Consider the following 17,500-nt stretch of genomic DNA (forward strand, 5'->3'; position numbering starts at 1 on the left):
ATGACATCAAGTTGGCCTACAGTATGTCTCCTTCAACGATTGTTCACCCTTGTACCAGAGTACCAGACTTTGTGCTTTCAACAACGCTGTATTATTGTCTTGCCAAACCAAACAATGCCAGAAGAGTTGGCTGTGGCCGATAGAGCCAGACAGATAGAGGCAGCCGGGCTCCCGAGCTTCTTCTTCATCTCCCTTGTTGACTTGAATGTCCAGTGAGCCGGTATGAGGCCAGGTCAATACTTCCATTCAACAGAGCCATGTTGGAGGAAAAACACTTTCCATGCCATCCACTCATCACAGAATGTGTTCCTCGAATTGAGAAATGGAAGTATGTCACCCAACCAGGCGTATGAAAACCACCACCTGCCGGCCAGGGTACCTCACATTACCACCTCACGTGGGCCGTGGTTGGCTCTCTGGCTGGCGGGGAGGTACTCCCTGTGGCTCCCTGCGGGCCTCGGATCAGTATGACTTGAAATCTCAATCGAAAAACAAATGGACGGGTCAAAAGCCTAATGACTACATGGGTGTTGATTAAAAGAAGACATTATGTGTCAGACCATCCTAGATGTTTGTATCAGTGAAGAGGCGTAAATATAGATATCGGGGTGTTAAGGGTACGGGATCTGCACATGTCCATGCTATCAGGTAACTGACTTTGTACTTGGGGGGACAACAGTTAAAAATAGCCCCCGGTCCCCCCGTGCCCCTCGAACTCAGCTTGAGCTCGTTCCCGTGAGTCCTATATCATCAGACTGTATAATCAACCATACGGATGTAAAAAATAAAAAAAGGTATGTTAAAGTATTCTATATATATATATATATATATATGTGTTGTTGTAACAGTTGTACTACCTACAGAACAGCCTGTTGTGTTGTGTAAGGATTGTGAGGTTGGCTTACGAATCTTGCCGTGTTATTGGGAATAGTAAACATTGTAAACAGATGTGTTGTTTTCTCTGTGTTGATTGTTGTAGCTGTGTCTGGTGAGGTGTTTATACCCTGACTGCATGACATGCTGCTCTGTATTTCCACATGTTGGACTTTCTTTACATTAAAACATGATTAGAAATGCACATTGATAACTTTGCTCTGTTCTTTTTTTTTTTTTAAAGATTTATTTGAAAGATTTTTAAAGATCTTATTTATGAGTCCACTGTTATTAGCAGTTGTTGTCAGATCACTGTGTTGCTATGTTAGCTTGTGACCTACATCATCAATATAGCTTCAGCACGATGATATGGAATACGTTTTATGTAGGAATCAACATTGGGGACTAGGGTGTGCTGGAGTAAGACTAGTTTGGTGTGGACAGTAGGCCTGGAATCAGAACACAGAGGATTTACTGCGTCTCGTACGACAGTGCGTCACTTCGCGGCCAGGTGATGACACTTTTATTGTTCCTTAATGTCAGAGTAGATGAAAACATTACTCACGCTCCGGTCTGCCAGGTAAGGTAAGAAGGTCAGAGACCAGATATACGCAAGCATGGCGGAGGTTACATTGCTGATCCAGAGCTTTATCACTATTTTGGAACCAATTATCTGCGTGTCTGTCTGATCACAGCTCAAATGAGCGCCCTGGTGGCTGGATTAGTGGGTTGTTTCGGAATGCTGTTATGACAATTATTTTCACGGTTTGTCTCAGGAACAAAACATTTGACATGATTATTGGCCAATACAGCTTTTAGGTCACTTCTTAAATTCAGCCATGTTCTATTCATCAATAGATGTCAATTACTATGTTTGTCAGTATATAGTCTATAGTATATAGTCCATAGTATATAGTATATAGTATATAGTCCATAGTATATAGTCTATAGTATATAGTCTATTGTATATAGTCCATAGTATATAGTCCATAGTATACAGTCCATAGTATATAGTCTATAGTATATAGTCCATAGTATATAGTCTATAGTATATAGTCCATAGTATATAGTATATAGTATATAGTCTATAGTATATAGTCCATAGTATATAGTCTATAGTATATAGTCCATAGTATATAGTCTATAGTATATAGTCTATAGTATATAGTCCATAGTATATAGTCTATAGTATATAGTCCATAGTATATAGTCTATAGTATATAGTCTATAGTATATAGTCCATAGTATATAGTTTATAGTATATAGTCTATAGTATATAGTCCATAGTATATAGTCTATAGTATATAGTCCATAGTATATAGTCTATAGTATATAGTCCATAGTATATAGTCCATAGTATATAGTCTATAGTATATAGTCTATAGTATATAGTCCATAGTACATAGTTAGTTATAGTAGGTAAACATTGGTGGGGTCCAAGTTGAGGTGCCCTTCATTTGAACTGGAATGCCACTAATGCAGCTCACGGCGGGGGAACTGGTATTTTTCCAGAGAGGCTGCCATCAGTGGGGTCACCCCCTTCAACACCACCCTCTTTACCTCTACTTTCACTGTGTTCCAACATGTATCAGCGGCTATTGACAACACTTGGCTGCCATAACACACTTCACATCAGGGCATAAGATTATCTGAAAGTTATGTAAAAGTCTTTCTTTTCCTTCCCGTAGACACAGATAGATTTATCAGAGGCCTGACAGCCAGAGGGAGATAGTAGGCGTCTGTCCAATGTTTATGAGCAGTTAGGAACTTGGTCACATACCTGTAGGTGATCTGTTGCTTATCTTCAGTGGTTATTTTAAATAAAGCTTTAAGATATAAAGTAAAGTAATCTCAGATTTTACTCCACAGATCTAACTATAAGTCACCTCCAGAGAGCAGACTGTGAGGGTGGATGTTGGAACAGAGAAAAGTTGTAGTTACCATGCTCTCCCTGAGTGGACAATCTGAACCTAACCCTAACCCCAGCCTCAGCCCCAGCCCCAGCCCCAGCCCCAGCCCCAGCCCCAGCCTCAGCCCCAGCCCCGGCCCCGGCCCCGGCCCCGGCCCCAGCCCCAGCCCCAGCCCCAGCCCCAGCCCCAGCCCCAGCTCCAGCCCCAGCTCCAGCCCTATCCCTAGCCCTAGCCCTGGCCCCAACTCCAGCTACAGCCCCAGCCCCAGCCCCAGCCCCAGCCCCAGCCCCAGCCCCAGCCCCAGCCCTAGCCTTAGCACTGGCCTCAACCCCAGCTCCAACCCCAGTCCCAGCCCCAGTTCCAGCCCCAACCCCAGTTCCAGCTCCAACCCCAGTCCCAGCCCCAGCTACAGCTCCAACCCCAGTTCCAGACCCAACCCCAGTTCCAGCCCCAGCTCCAGCCCCAACCCCAGTTCCAGCCCCAGCTCCAGCCCCAACCCCAGTTCCAGCCCCAACCCCAGTTCCAGCCCCAACTCCAGTTTCAGCCCCAATCCCAGTTCCAGCCCCAACCCCAGTTCCAGCCCCAACTCCAGTTCCAGCCCCAACTCCAGTTCCAGCCCTAGCCCAAGCCCCGGCCAGGTGGTCATGTCACCCATACCACCTCAGTCAGACACCCTAACTCAGGACAACACAACTGACCCTGACACACTTAACGTCTTAATCCGGACCCCCATGAATCTCCCCATGGAGCCCCAGGAGATTAACTCAAAAGGTGACACGACGGGGAACAATATGATGGAGAGTGACTTTGACACACATGTCTTAATCCTCCTCACCCAGGATCCAGTGACCAAAGCCCGCCAGATTAGTGAAAAGGGGGACATGACCCAGTTAGAAACAGGCCACTGCGATGCAGCTGTTGGCGTGGGTGGCTTCAGTGATCATTCTGGGACACAAGGAATTAGTATAATGCCCGCAGAGGAACAAAATGACAGTCCTAACGAGGTATGGCTGGACGCGTGCCAGTTTCTGGCAGGTGAGGGCGAGAGGGTTGTTGTGGAGGAGCGGGACCACTCTCCTATGGCGGGCCACTGCAGTGCCTGTGCCTGCGCCTCGCCTAACAACACAAAGGTGTCGGGTTTCCCCTCGGGAGCAGATGCTGCCATTGGTCGTGCCGCCGGTGACACGGGCCACTTGAAGCCACCTGTTGAGAGGTGGTCATCCGTAGACAGCTGGTCAAGCGCATTCTCTGATTGGGCAGTTATCCTCGCGTACCCGGAGGACCTCAACACTGCTTTCACACAGATACAGGCACAGGCACAGACACAGGCACAGGCACAGGCACAGACACAAACACCCATGGCCATCCAGGACCAGGCAGTGGAGTCTAGACCCAGCCCCGAGAGCCCCATCTTCACTGGGCAGACGTGTTTCACCAGCAACGTCAAAGAGCCACTCGTAGGAAAGCTCCAGGACAGGGAGGAGAGCCAGCCTGAGGACTCCCACCACGGGCATATATCAGCACAGGGAGATAAGAAGCCTGGAGAGACCATCCAGCCCACCCAGGATGACTGCTCTGCTGACCCCACGGACACACACTCATCTCTGGGTTCTGCCAAGAGCTTTGATCGGGATATGACCAGGGCTGTGCTGAACTCTGCCGGTTTAGGTGACCTGGACACAGACACTGCACCTGTGCAAGGATATATGTTTGAAATGGAGACAGACATGAATATGAGCCATAAGAAAGACACTCTTAGACAGTCTGCAATAAAGGACAGTGTTGGCAGATTGAAGAGCCAGAATACTTCCCTCCAACAGCCAGAGGTAAGATTTCAAGTTTTTATGACATTTGATTATTTAGATTTGTATAAAATTTTATTATTTTGATATACGATTGTTTTTGCTCAACATTAGGTTAGGTTTTGTTGAAAAAAGAAAATCATATTTTCTTTAAAGGTCCAGTATGTAACATTCAAGCTTTCTAAAAGCTTAATCGGTAGTGATCAGGAAATGAGATCCCTTGAAAGAAATATTTTATTTAAGAACGCTCTTTTGGTCCAGAAAAAAAACGCTTTCTAAAATGGAGTGTCTTACCTGACATTCAGTCTGCATATGAATCATCAGAGGTGGCCAGAGATGACAGATTTCCAACAGACTGCTCCTTTGAAAGGCTAGTAAATATTTCAAAAGTCAAGCCAGGGGAAGTATGTTTTTGCTGCCGCAATGGCGGCAGCATTCACACACACACAAACACTTTCACTGGTTATGTCGGTGAAGGACTTACCCTGTGGTGAAGGACTAACCCTGTGTGGTGAAGGACTAACCCTGTGTGGTGAAGGACTAACTCTGTGTGGTGAAGGACTAACCCTGTGTTGTGAAGGACTAACTCTGTGGTGAAGGACTAACTCTGTGGTGAAGGACTAACCCTGTGTTGTGAAGGACTAACTCTGTGGTGAAGGACTAACCCTGTGTGGTGAAGGACTAACCCTGTGCGACCCTCACCTTTAACATTCACTATTTATACCCCTGCATAAACCACACTGCAATGTCAAACAGTTTAATTGCAACTCTCAGTATTTTCATACCTTTAGTCAGCAGTGGTCTTAAAGCAGCTAGACACAGTGAGGATCAAAGTCTTTGGTGCTTTAGTCTGAGATCTTTAAGACATCACTTTAACACCCTCTAAGTCAGACTTGGAGATTGCATCATCCAACTCCTTTGATTATGGACCCTAGGCTCTCGAAGACTGACAGGCTGAGGCTGTGGAGGAAACGTCCTGGCCGAAGAAAACCTCAGAAACCTCAGAAATGGCATCTAATTATAGCAGGGTGTTTGATGATAATAGCACTCACCCCCCTGGGAGTGTTGGGGGTGGAGGGTGAGGAGAGGGTGAGGAGGGGGTGAGGGGGCAGCACAGCTGAGGACAGTAACCTGACTCCCACACACAGCGAGCACTCTAGTCTTTCCCTTTAAAACCCAATCTGACGGACCTCGCTGGGCTAGAGAGACCTGGGAGTCTGCTGCTGGGATTGGCTCAACATTAGAGCTGCGTAGTTTGCTGCATGACTCCTCCTGCCTTTAAGAAGGGCTATATGTTTTTCACACTTCTATCCAGTAGTTCTATGCGAAGGTATGTCAATGGTACGAATGCTCTGTGAATATGACAAAGGTGTCATATAACATATGACAAAGGTGGCATGCTTTAACATTGGACTGTTTAGCGAATCAGTGAGTTATGCAGTGTTTAGTTTTATAATGTAATGAATATACTTGACTATACCTTATATGTCATGTAATAACACATATATAACACATTAACTATTAAATCTCTAGAGCTGAATATTGGTTTTAAATGTTTGATAATCATTTCTCCAGTCTCACAGAGATGCACCGTGGAAGGTGACAGAAGACAGTGTCTCCCAACTGCGCTCGGTGACTTCGGGTGACACCCACATCGAAAGGAGTTATGGGTTGGTGACCCTCTCAGGTTTCCCTGGTAGCGAGGCGGCCAGGCAGCCCAAGGTTGACGGTGTGCCTGCAGCCAATGCTCACACACACGCATCCCCTAACACACAGGATCTCCACGAGACATGGCAGGAGGAGGGGGGGGAGCAGTGGGGGGGTCCACAGTTTATTATGCCTCTCGCTCCAATCAATGTAGGCAGCTCTCGATTCCGCCGTACGAACAGCGCTTCGGAAGGGGACCAGGCCTGTCTCAAGGGCCCAGTCTATGATCACAAGGCCTATAGTTGCGGCTATATACAACCTGATACACTTTGGCCAACGTTTGGAGGGATTATTGACAATAATGAGAAGGGACTGTTGACGGATACCAAGGGGAATATACACTCCTGTGACAACAGCACATCAGATGAGAAGTGGGCGATTTGCTCTGGTCAGTGTCTGAATAAAGACTATCGCACATCCTCGTCTGGCGAAGGGTCTGCCGGGTTTTCCTCCGTGGGCACAAAGACAAACCCAGCCACACAGGAGGTCAGCAACCTCAGCAAAGAACTGTCCAACTTGATCATACTCACCAGTGATAACTTGGTAATATCAGAAAAGGAGCGCATTGCATACGTCACACTGGACCTGGAAGACCCTCTACACTCCAGGACGTCCGTTTTGAAACCCACTCAATCAGACAAAAGACCCAACCTTAACAGTGTGATGGAACACAAAAAGGGCTCCAAGATGCCTCACAAAGGTGCCAAGACCACCGCAGAGGGTAAAACCCGCTCCAAGAAAGACAAGTCAACCAGTCACCACCAAGCTCCACAGGCGTCCAAGAAGCAGGATAACCCACCCCATGGATCTCACCAGCAGCTACCTCCACAGGCTTCCAGAAAGCAGGAGGACGGATCTCACATCAAATGTGAACCTCTGACAGAACACGTGGGCGATGATGCTGGGACCATGACGGTCATAGAGACTATTGTCATAACAGAGAAGATCACCAGCAAAGCCCACGTGAAGAAGAAGAAGAAACACTTGCAGAGTGCCGTGGTGGTGAAGAGCGAGGAGGAGCCCTCGGGCGAGGTGGACAATGGAGCCAAACAGAAGACCGCCAAGGGGAAAATTGACATCTTTGAGGCCAAGCTTGGAGGAGCAAAGAGTGTCAAAACCAAAGAGAAACCCACAGCTCTCCCCTCCAAGAAGGACGGTGGCCATTCGGACAGCTCTCAGAAGCAACCTGCTACCAAAGCCGTGGTTGAGGCAGTAGTCAGCCAAGGAGGAGCCACTGTGGACAAGTCTCCATGCAGCCTGGTGTCCAAGAAGGACCTCCAGCCCACCAGCCCTGGGAGTCAACCCCAGGACGACGATGTCATCAAGCGCCGACGTCTGTCCGAAGACAAGTTTGGTAAACACACTGCGGAATTGAAATCACAGAAGACCGACATTTCTGCCCAGCTGAAGAGAGATGAGCCGAAGGCTGCTGTTGAGACGGCTCGTAGGAAGGCCTACAGTGAGGTGGTGAAACAGAGACCACACACACCGAGAGAAGGTAATGGATATGATGGGAATACAGTATGTTGTCACAGATTGTTGATTAACACAGGTTGTGACAATTGATCTAAAATGGATGACGGTTAACGGTATTGTGTGTGTGTATCCGTGTGTGTGTGTATCCGTGTGTGTGTGTGTGTGTGTGTGTGTGTGTGTGTGTGTGTGTGTGTGTGTGTATCCGTGTGTGTGTGTATCCGTGTGTGTGTATCTGTGTGTGTGTGTGTTTTCTCCAGCCCCCAAAGTGGTGCAGAACATCCAGGCAGTGCCAGTCAGTGATGATCCTCAGAGCCTCTGTCTGTGGTGCCAGTTCACTGCCGTGTTTACTGACTACACTGTCACCTGGACCAGAGAGGGGGCCGTGCTGGCAGAGATAAAGAGAAGGTACGTCCAGTCACACCAATCACATCTCATAAAGGCTCAATGAAGCCTACATAACCTTTAGAAGGGTTGTCATGGCATTCACTTGTCATGGCATTCACTGGGATTTGTGAAGCATCTATCTTGGTTAGTGAAAGGCTTTATTATGCATTCAGAAGGTGACCCGAAAGGGATAGTTAACCCAAATTACAAAATCACATATTTGGTCAATGGCCATACATCTATCTATCTACATTTTACAGCCAATGATTAGATACAGCCAATGATGTTCATGCCCAAATCATTTCAATGTCATTTAAATCAAGTCATTGAGTCTTTTCAGAGAATTTGGGAATTAGGGTACATTGACTTCCATTGTATTTTGTATGTGTATATATATATATATATATATATAAATATATATATATATATATATATATATATATATATATATATATATATATATATATATATATATATATATGTTTTTTTTTATTTTTTTATTTTTATTTTTTTATATATATATACAGTACCAGTCAAAAGTTTGGACACACCTTACCAAGAGTGTGCAAAGCTGTCATCAAAGCAAAAGGTGGCTATTTTGAAGAATCTAAAATATAAAACATATTCTGGTTTGTTTAACACTTTTTTGTCTACTACATAACTCCATATGTGTTCCTTCATAGTTTTGATGTCTTCAATATTAATCTACAATGTAGAAAATAATAAAAAATAAAGAAAAACCATTGAATGAGAAAGTGTGTCCAAACTTTTGACTGGTACTGTATATATATATATATATATATATATATATATAGTATATATTTGTTATATATTGTATAAGGCTCTTACCACTTGGTGGTGCTTTCGCCCAGTCTAAATATTGTAGCTGTGCGGTAGGAATCTTTTTGGCATACAGACATCACACCCGTCAGGGTGGTGATGATTCAGCCATGACATGAAGTGGGAGGAAGATGCAATTTTTATGTAACGCTGTGATTCAAGTGGGCTGGTCTCACTATTCTCTCTGCAAGAACCGGCACTTATTCTGGAATATGGACTATTGTGTAACATTTCCTGTCTCCCCTTACATAATGCTTATTAATACATGTTTTGAAAATAACATTGTTGAGGGATATCAAAAACAACAAGAGTTAGACATATTCTTTAGACATACGTTTGATATGATAAATGACCACCGCAGAGATATTGTTGAGGTAAAATCACGTTTTTCATCTCTCCACCGTTCCCTCTGTAGTGCAGGGGATGAGAGCAGAGTCTCCTTCACCCTCACCAAGGCCTCCAATAAGAACCTGGGGAAGTACCAGTGTCATCTCAGCAGTCCTCACGGCTCTGCCACTCTAGACTTCCTCCTCACCTACGAGGGTAAGAGACATGGTGGCGCAGATCCACAGGAATGAACTGTATCGAACAGCGTAGACGGAGCTATCTCTCGATGTCTCTGATACGATGCCACTGGAGGGTTTATGTCTCTTTCTGTGGTCATGTCTCTTTCACAGTGCTTAGCGAGATCGTCATCCCTCCTCCACAGAAAAATATCCCAGGTGAGAAAAGATAATAATGTCGCATTTAAGAGTCATATTCCTACTACTACTTTTACTCGTAGTGAAAGCGAATTCTACTTACAAGCATCGATACAACTGTGAGATACATTGTTGAGTGTAGTTCTGAACCTGTTCTGCACGCGCTCTCTTGTGACTAATAATTTAATATTAATTAAATATAAATTGCGTCTCTCTGTGGTTCAGTGGCTCCTGCTGAGGTGGTGGGCGAAGAGGAGGACATCAAGTGTTCCAGGCTGCTGTTCAGAGAGGACTTTCTGTGTGACCAGTACTTTGGGGAGAACCAGGTGGCCAGCATCGTGACGGAGAAGCACTTTTTCGGCGAGGGCATGCACCGTTGGGCCTACCGGACAAAGCTGCAGGCGGGGATGGTGCCTCCGTTCACGCCTGGCCAGCCGTGCGTCCTCAAGGTACACAACTCCATCAGCTACGGGACCAAGAACAACGAGGAGATGGTTCAGAAGAACTACAACCTCGCTGTGGAGGTGAGCACTCACTGTGTGGGGTAGTTTGTAGTCATTTGGAGTTGTTTATGGTAGTTTGTAGTCATCTAGAGTTGTTTATGGTAGTTTGTAGTCATTTGGAGTTGTTTATGATAGTTTGTAGTCATTTGGAGTTGTTTATGGTATTTTGGGGGGTATTTTGAGGTAGCTGTTTGAGGAAGTTGTTTATGGTATTTTGGGGGCTATTTTGAGGTAGCTGTTTGAGGAGTTTTATAATTAGTTGGACCCCTTGTGGTACCTCCACAACAGACTTGTACACAACTGTTAACATCAGCAGACGGACTCAAATATGAACCTTTTGTGCTATGCATTGTAGGAGTGCCATGTCCAGAACACAGCCAGGGAGTATATCAAGGCGTACACAGCTGTGGCCCAGTCTGCAGAGGACTTCGGAGAGGTTCCAGAGTGAGTATGACGTCATCACTCTCATTCATTCAGGCATGGCATTCCAAACATGCTAATTTAGAATTCTAACATTAACTTCCATTGGTTTTTGGTTAAAATCAGTTAACAGTTAGTGACAGTGCCCAGATAAACAGAACCAAAGGGTGGATTGAAGTATGTTCATGGCTTGTCCATAAACTCTTTCAGGGTAAGGAACCAAATATGTGATTTTGTAATTTGTATCCCTTTAAGTAGTCATTTATTGATATCAATACCAACATTTCTCCTGGACCTTTTTCAAGGAAAGTTGGCCGTGTTTTTTGCTTTGTGCGAGGACCCTAAATCTGACCACACTGTGTGTCCTATAACCAGGATCATTCCCATTTACCTGGTCCAACGACCCTCCAATGACATCCCATACGCCACCCTGGAGGAGGAGCTGATGGGGGACTTCGTCAAGTACTCTGTGAGGGACGGCAAGGAGATCAACCTCCTGAGGCACGACTCTGAGGCGGGCCAGAAGTGCTGCTCTTTCCAGCATTGGGTCTATCACAAGACTGAAGGAAACCTGCTGGTCACTGACATGCAAGGTAGGCTACTTACCACAGGTAGGCTACTTACCATAGGTAGGCTACTTACCATAGGTAGGCTACTTACCACGGTCCAGCCTAGCTACTTACTGTCCACCAGTGCAATCTCAGCAAGTCATACATGGAATGGATGGACATAACCCCTAACCCTAACCCTATATAGCATATTATGTGATTCCTCAAATTAATTTCGGTAACACTTCAGTATGGAGAACACTTTTAAGACACTAATTCGTAGCTTATAAGTGTTTAAGTAGTGGCTAATTGGGCAATTTTGGGGTATTACTAGTCATTTATTAGGACTTTATTCAGTGTTTTCTTATTCTCAAGTTATATGTAATGTGGTAGCTGGCCAGTTTGATGTGATTTCAGCAACCCTCCAATCACTGGCCCATCCGGGGATCGAAGCAGCAACTTTGGGGTTACTGGCTAGCCTCCCTGTTTATATATCATTTATATTTCTCTTGTTTGATTTTTAGGAGTTGGTATGAGGCTGACAGATGTTGGAATAGCAACCTGCAAGAAAGGGTGAGTATGGGAGAAGAAAATACAATAACTACAAAAATAAAAGTACAGCAGAACATAAAATACTATAATCTTTAGTGAGTACTACAGTGTGACTCATGTATGTCTCTCTGTGGTCCAGATACAAGGGTTTCAAAGGGAACTGCGCCACCTCCTTCATCGACCAGTTCAAAGCCTTACATCTGTGCAACAAGTACTGTGAGATCATGGGCCTCAAGTCTCTGCAACCTAAACCCAGGAAGCCCGTCTCTGCTCCCAAACCCAAACCCCAACAGCCCGCCCCAAAGAAAAAGACATTGTTCGGCCCCACCCTAAAGGGCAAGTCCTGATAGGCTGAGAGCCTCATATTAGGGGCATTATGATTGGTACAGTAGAAATCGTAGGGTTTGAAACTGTTGGACACCCCTATGACTGCCTCTTCTGGTCTGGGCTCCATTTGGGAAGATGGACCCAGAGGCATACTTTTGAATAACAGTCTTCTACAGGACTACAGGGTGCTGTTTGGAGTGTGTATAAAGACCACTGGGTGAATAGATGGAGATAGAGGACATTCTGAGGCTCCCCTCTTTGTCCGCCATTGACTGTCAACCGTCTACCGAGAGAGGGAGGGTTGTGTCAATCACAACAAATGAAAGGTCTTCCATTGAGAAGGTTCTCCTGTGTGTTTCTCGTCTAGGAGAGGAGAAATATATTTTGTTTGTTTTCATGATAAAGCTGTGACGATTTGGAGCCACTGGGCAGTATTGTCCCACTGTCGACATTCAGTGTATGTGACATCTGATGTTTATGGGTATCAAAGGCGATAATATTTATTCTTTAAAATCTTGTATTCTTTGATGTGCCCTTTGTTTTTTTTTTACTTTCTCTTGATTAAATATTGTATAAGAAAGTTGAGACGGCAAGACAAACAAATATTTTTTTGCGAGTGAAAATATGACTTTGTGCATTTGTGTTACAATATGTTTCGTAAAGGCAGCTAAATGTTGCTATTAGACGTCTTTACTGTAAAATGATGTATCTAAGATGTACATTTTCTGTTTGATACTGCTTGTTCACTAAAGCTACTGACATCTGCTCAACCTTTTATTTCCAGTATGTCTTGGTTTGCGTACTGTATGCTATGTATACATAGTACAGTATAGTACAGTATAGTACAGTATAGTACAATATAGTACAGTATAGTACAGTATAATACAGTATAACCTCCACCGAGGGTAGTGACCCCCATCAGGTTCAAAGTTCAGCATTGGGGTCCATGTTAAGACAGTTTGTAAACTGTCTAATTCAATGGAACTCAAGTAGTGCCATTACCAGGAGGGTAAGTGAACGACTTAGGCTGGGTAGTATCTCCCCTGAGAACTCCTCTTGACATACAGCGCATAGCCAGCTGTCTGTGTGCCTCAGTCAGAATGCTGCCTACGCAATCACCACAGTCCCAGAGACATGGAGTACATGTAGCTTACATGGTGTGTGCTGTACATTCTAAGTGTGAGTCAGCATTTCCAAACTATTCACACATTGAATTTGGAAAGTTCCACTCAAATGAATGTGTGGCCTCTGCCTTATAAACCTGCCTGGCCAAGGTTAGGCCTGAGGGGGGGGGGGTGGGTGGGGGGTGGATATACTCACTTAAGCGGCAGAGAGATGTTTGGGGAGTGTACAGTAAATACTTGCACGCCCATGTGGTGTGTGTTTGTGTGTGTGAGTGTGTGTGTGTGTGTGTGCTCGCACGCCCATGTGTGTGTTTGTGTGTGTGTGTGTGTGTGTGTGTGTGTGTGTGTGTGTGTGTGTGTGTGTGTGTGTGTGTGTTCTGCGTGCGTACTGTACATGTTTGAGAGGTTTTTGGAGGTAGATGGGTGGGACTGGGTTGGGTCTGCACACTCTTCAGTTCCTTTAAGCAAACCTGCTAAAAGACCAACGTGTTGTTTTTCCTGTTACATGCAGTATCGAATCAAGTGAGGAAATCCATTTATTTATTTATCATTTTATTGGAATCCAAACTGCCCAAGTGTATGTGATCCAGTACAGTCATCAACTTTGAGATCAGAGCCAAAACTCTTGTTTGCTCATTGTGAATTTCTTGAATGGGTTTGAATGACTACAGTACAACACAACATGTAATAAAATATGTCCCTGGAATAGTACACAAATAAATAGGCCATGTATTTTTGTCTGAGCGGATGACAATGTGTGTGTATTACTGGCACATTATCACCTCACATGCAGAGGTCACCATCTGAGGCCTGTGTTGTGACATTGTATCACTGTGATACAGAGGAGACTGGTGGAGGTGGAAATCGTCATTCTATTCCATGCATTACAATGAACTCGTCCTCCGATTTCGACCTCCAACAGCCTCCCCTGCTGTGGTTTCATCTCTCTATTTCCAGACCCTTTCTTCTAGTCTCTCTACGTGACCATTCATCTTAGGAGCCATACTAAAATCATATATACAGTTATAACATTGATTTGATTAAAGTCATTTCTTCACCTATAGTATGTATAGTAGGTAGGCTTCAAGCTTTTTTCACATGTATGGTGTATACAACAGAAAGAACAACAGCAACAACAACAACAACAACAACAACAACAACAACAACCTCTTTCCATAGAACTCAACCTGGAGGACAAGTGAGGAGAGATACCATTCAAGCCGAACTGCATTCAGGAAAGCAGGCGTTCATGGCGTCAGTGACCTGTGCTTCACCGTGTGACCTCAGGGCAGGAGGACGTTTGGCTTCTCACCGTAGCTATTTAGTGTGAAAATGGCGTTTGATAGCAGTGGAAACAAACACCATTGTCACACTCCACAGCTCCGGAGGACAAGACTGTCACAGGACAGGCCTGAGGTAGAGAGGCTAAAAGGAGGGAGGGAGGGAGGGAGGGAGGGAGAGAGAGAGAGGGGGGGGGGGGGGGGCGGGGTTGGGGTCATGGGAGAATGATTAGTCACCTGTTGGAGATTTGGCCCTGGGGCATTTTTCTGGTTACTGGTTACTGTTTTTCAGTGTATTTTGAATCATTTTTGATGTCACACCACGGCCCTTCCAAGGATGTTGTTCATAGATTCTCTGGTGACACACGAAATGCAGTATTCTAACGGTAGAATGTTCAGTTTTGAAAATGAGATTTAGACGTTTTATAACCGCCGACATACAGTCGTACTTCATCAGTATTATGATGTCAGTATGCGGCCCATAGAAGGAACAGCCCTGCTGGGTGGAGGTTCTCCCTGTAGCTGCGTGTCGTGTATGTGGCAGGCCTAACTATCACCCCATCCAAGTACCAAGGTACAACTCCACTAAGATCAGCTCTATGAGTAAACAGTCAATGAGAAAGGACGTGGGTAAAAGTGCAGCTGTTGGTGTGTGTGTGTGTGCGTATGCGTGTGCATGTGCATGTGTGTGTGTGTGTGTGGGTGCGTATGCGTGTGTGTGTGTGTGCGTATGCGTGTGCATGTGTGTGTGTGTGCGTGTGTGCGTATGTGTGTGTGTGTGTGTGTGTGAGTGTGCATGTGTGTGTGTGTGTGTGTGTATCCAGGGTAGAGTAGAACACAAGGCTCTAGTATTAATAACACAGATTAGCTCTTCTTCACAGTTCCTTTAGTTTGTCTCTGAATGTCACTCTATAGAGTTCCTTTACTATAAGATGTCTGGAGGGCTTTTGTTTCAACCCAGCACTAACACACCTTATTCAGCCAACCACCTAATCATCAAGAGCTTGATCAGTTCAATCAGATGTCTTAGTGCTGGACTGGAATCGAAGTGTGCATCCCCTGTAGCTGTCCAGGACCGTGGTAAATGAACTCACCTTGTGATTTGTCTGTGAAGCTCTGGTTCGCCTCTGGCCCCATTTCACTCCCCGTCCGCAGGACCTGCCTAAGAAAAGACTGGTCTCCTTCTCCTCTCTCACTCCCTTCTCTCTCTCTCTCTCTCCACTCCCGGGGATCGCCACCTCTCTCTCTCTCTCGCTGCAGTAAAGAGCAGGTTACAAGTTCCAGTCCAGGGTCTGTGTCTGTGGTCTGTTCCCTCAGGTCTGGACAGATAGTCAGCGTTTTGGGCACAGCTCTCTCCACTCCCCTCCCTTTATGTAGCCAGAGGGGGGTTTAGACAAACACCTAGTTTCCCCTCAGCGATAAGCTGCTGCAGGGAAGTATCGATCGCCGACCAGGAGGGAGGAGGGGAGAGGGGAGGAGGGGGACACACTGGCCTGGTGTGGCAAAAGGCCCATCTCAAAGCTCCTCACGACCCACTCAGACAACCTGATACCATACATACTCAATCTGGTTCTGTTATTTACGGCAGGCTGTATAGTTCATTCATAAAGACAGAAACGTTCTGAAGACACTTCTCACTTTACATTGTCAGGTTTATTTGACAGAAACAATGCAAGTGAATCAGCATTTCTGTAAATGTGCGAGATTTAGCTCAAATGTTTATATTTCGTTTCCTGTGTCTTTCATTGTGATAAACGTACAATGTTGGTGTCTTCTGGGTTGCGTTGCTTTATTATAGAAATGATTATGGACTGAAAATAAAATAAAGGCTTATTTTAAACTGTGGTGGTTGAAAAAGGTTAAAGGTCGTTGAAATGACATTCTCACTGTGTTTTTCCACTCACACAGGTTTCCAATAACGACTGGGTGATTCTCATGCCAGCTCACCAGGGAACATGACACCACAGATGACATGACAGATAGATACAGTACCTACTGCACATGCTCAGTCTGAGATGCCAACCTACCAGAGGAGGCTGGTGGAGGTAGACATCGGAGGACGGGCTCATTGTAATGCATGGAATGGAATGAGGAATGGTGTTCGATACCATTCCTTATTCCATTCCATGCATTACAATGAGCCCATCCTACAATTTTTACCTCCACCAGCCTCCCCTGTAACCTATATATCACTGACTCTGTGTCCAGATGTCATATGAAGTCACCTTGCCGAAAGTCATCATCGACGTACAGTCTATTGACTTTGAGACTTTGACTGTGATTACTGGCATAAGAGATATTTCTGTTATGACGTTCACACAACTTTAAAAAAAAATAGAGCAAGTATTGCATCACTTGATCATGTGGACGGTGCTTTCATTACATTTTGTGATTATTGTTTCTGTGAGCATAATCCTGACAGGTTTTCTCAGGTGAAGGCTGTAGAGAAATTCAAAGCGCTGCAGAGCTGGAAAACGACACACACAATGACTAGGCACAATTTCAACCTGTACCAAAACGACCTCCTCTTTCACAGAAGTGTACTGTAATGCCCACGGGCGACACGACTACAGTAGCCGGTCATTGCCAGGTGGGACTCCTCTCCTCTCCTCCTCTCTCAGATGTGCTCTGTAACATTTGACTTGACAGCCTGGGCAGGGGGGGCAGGGAGCGGGAGAATTTGGCTCCTGGTTTGTTTGTGACCAGAGAGAGAGAGGTAGCTTGATCAAATGTACCGGGACAAGCAGAGTGCTTTTATTTGCTCGTCCTTGGAGCTGATATCTCTCAGATTGCCTGTGTGAATGAACTGGGTACCCTTCACCCCACACGTGCGCACGCACACACAAAAGCTGGGCGCCATATTTACAATCCGTGTGTAACGCCGGCCTACGTTCAATAGTTGTATAACAGCCCTGCTACTCAGTTACACGCCACTGTAGGTAAACGTCTGGATGGCAAGGGGATCCAGCGCTTCCCTATTTCATACTGGTCAATGGGAGTGATTGGCTGGCATTAAACACTGCTAGCGCCTACACAGGGAACCCCCAGAACCA

Source organism: Argentina silus, assembly GCF_951799395.1.
Source record: "Argentina silus genome assembly, chromosome: 5".
Classification (NCBI taxonomy): Eukaryota; Metazoa; Chordata; class Actinopteri; order Argentiniformes; family Argentinidae; genus Argentina; species Argentina silus.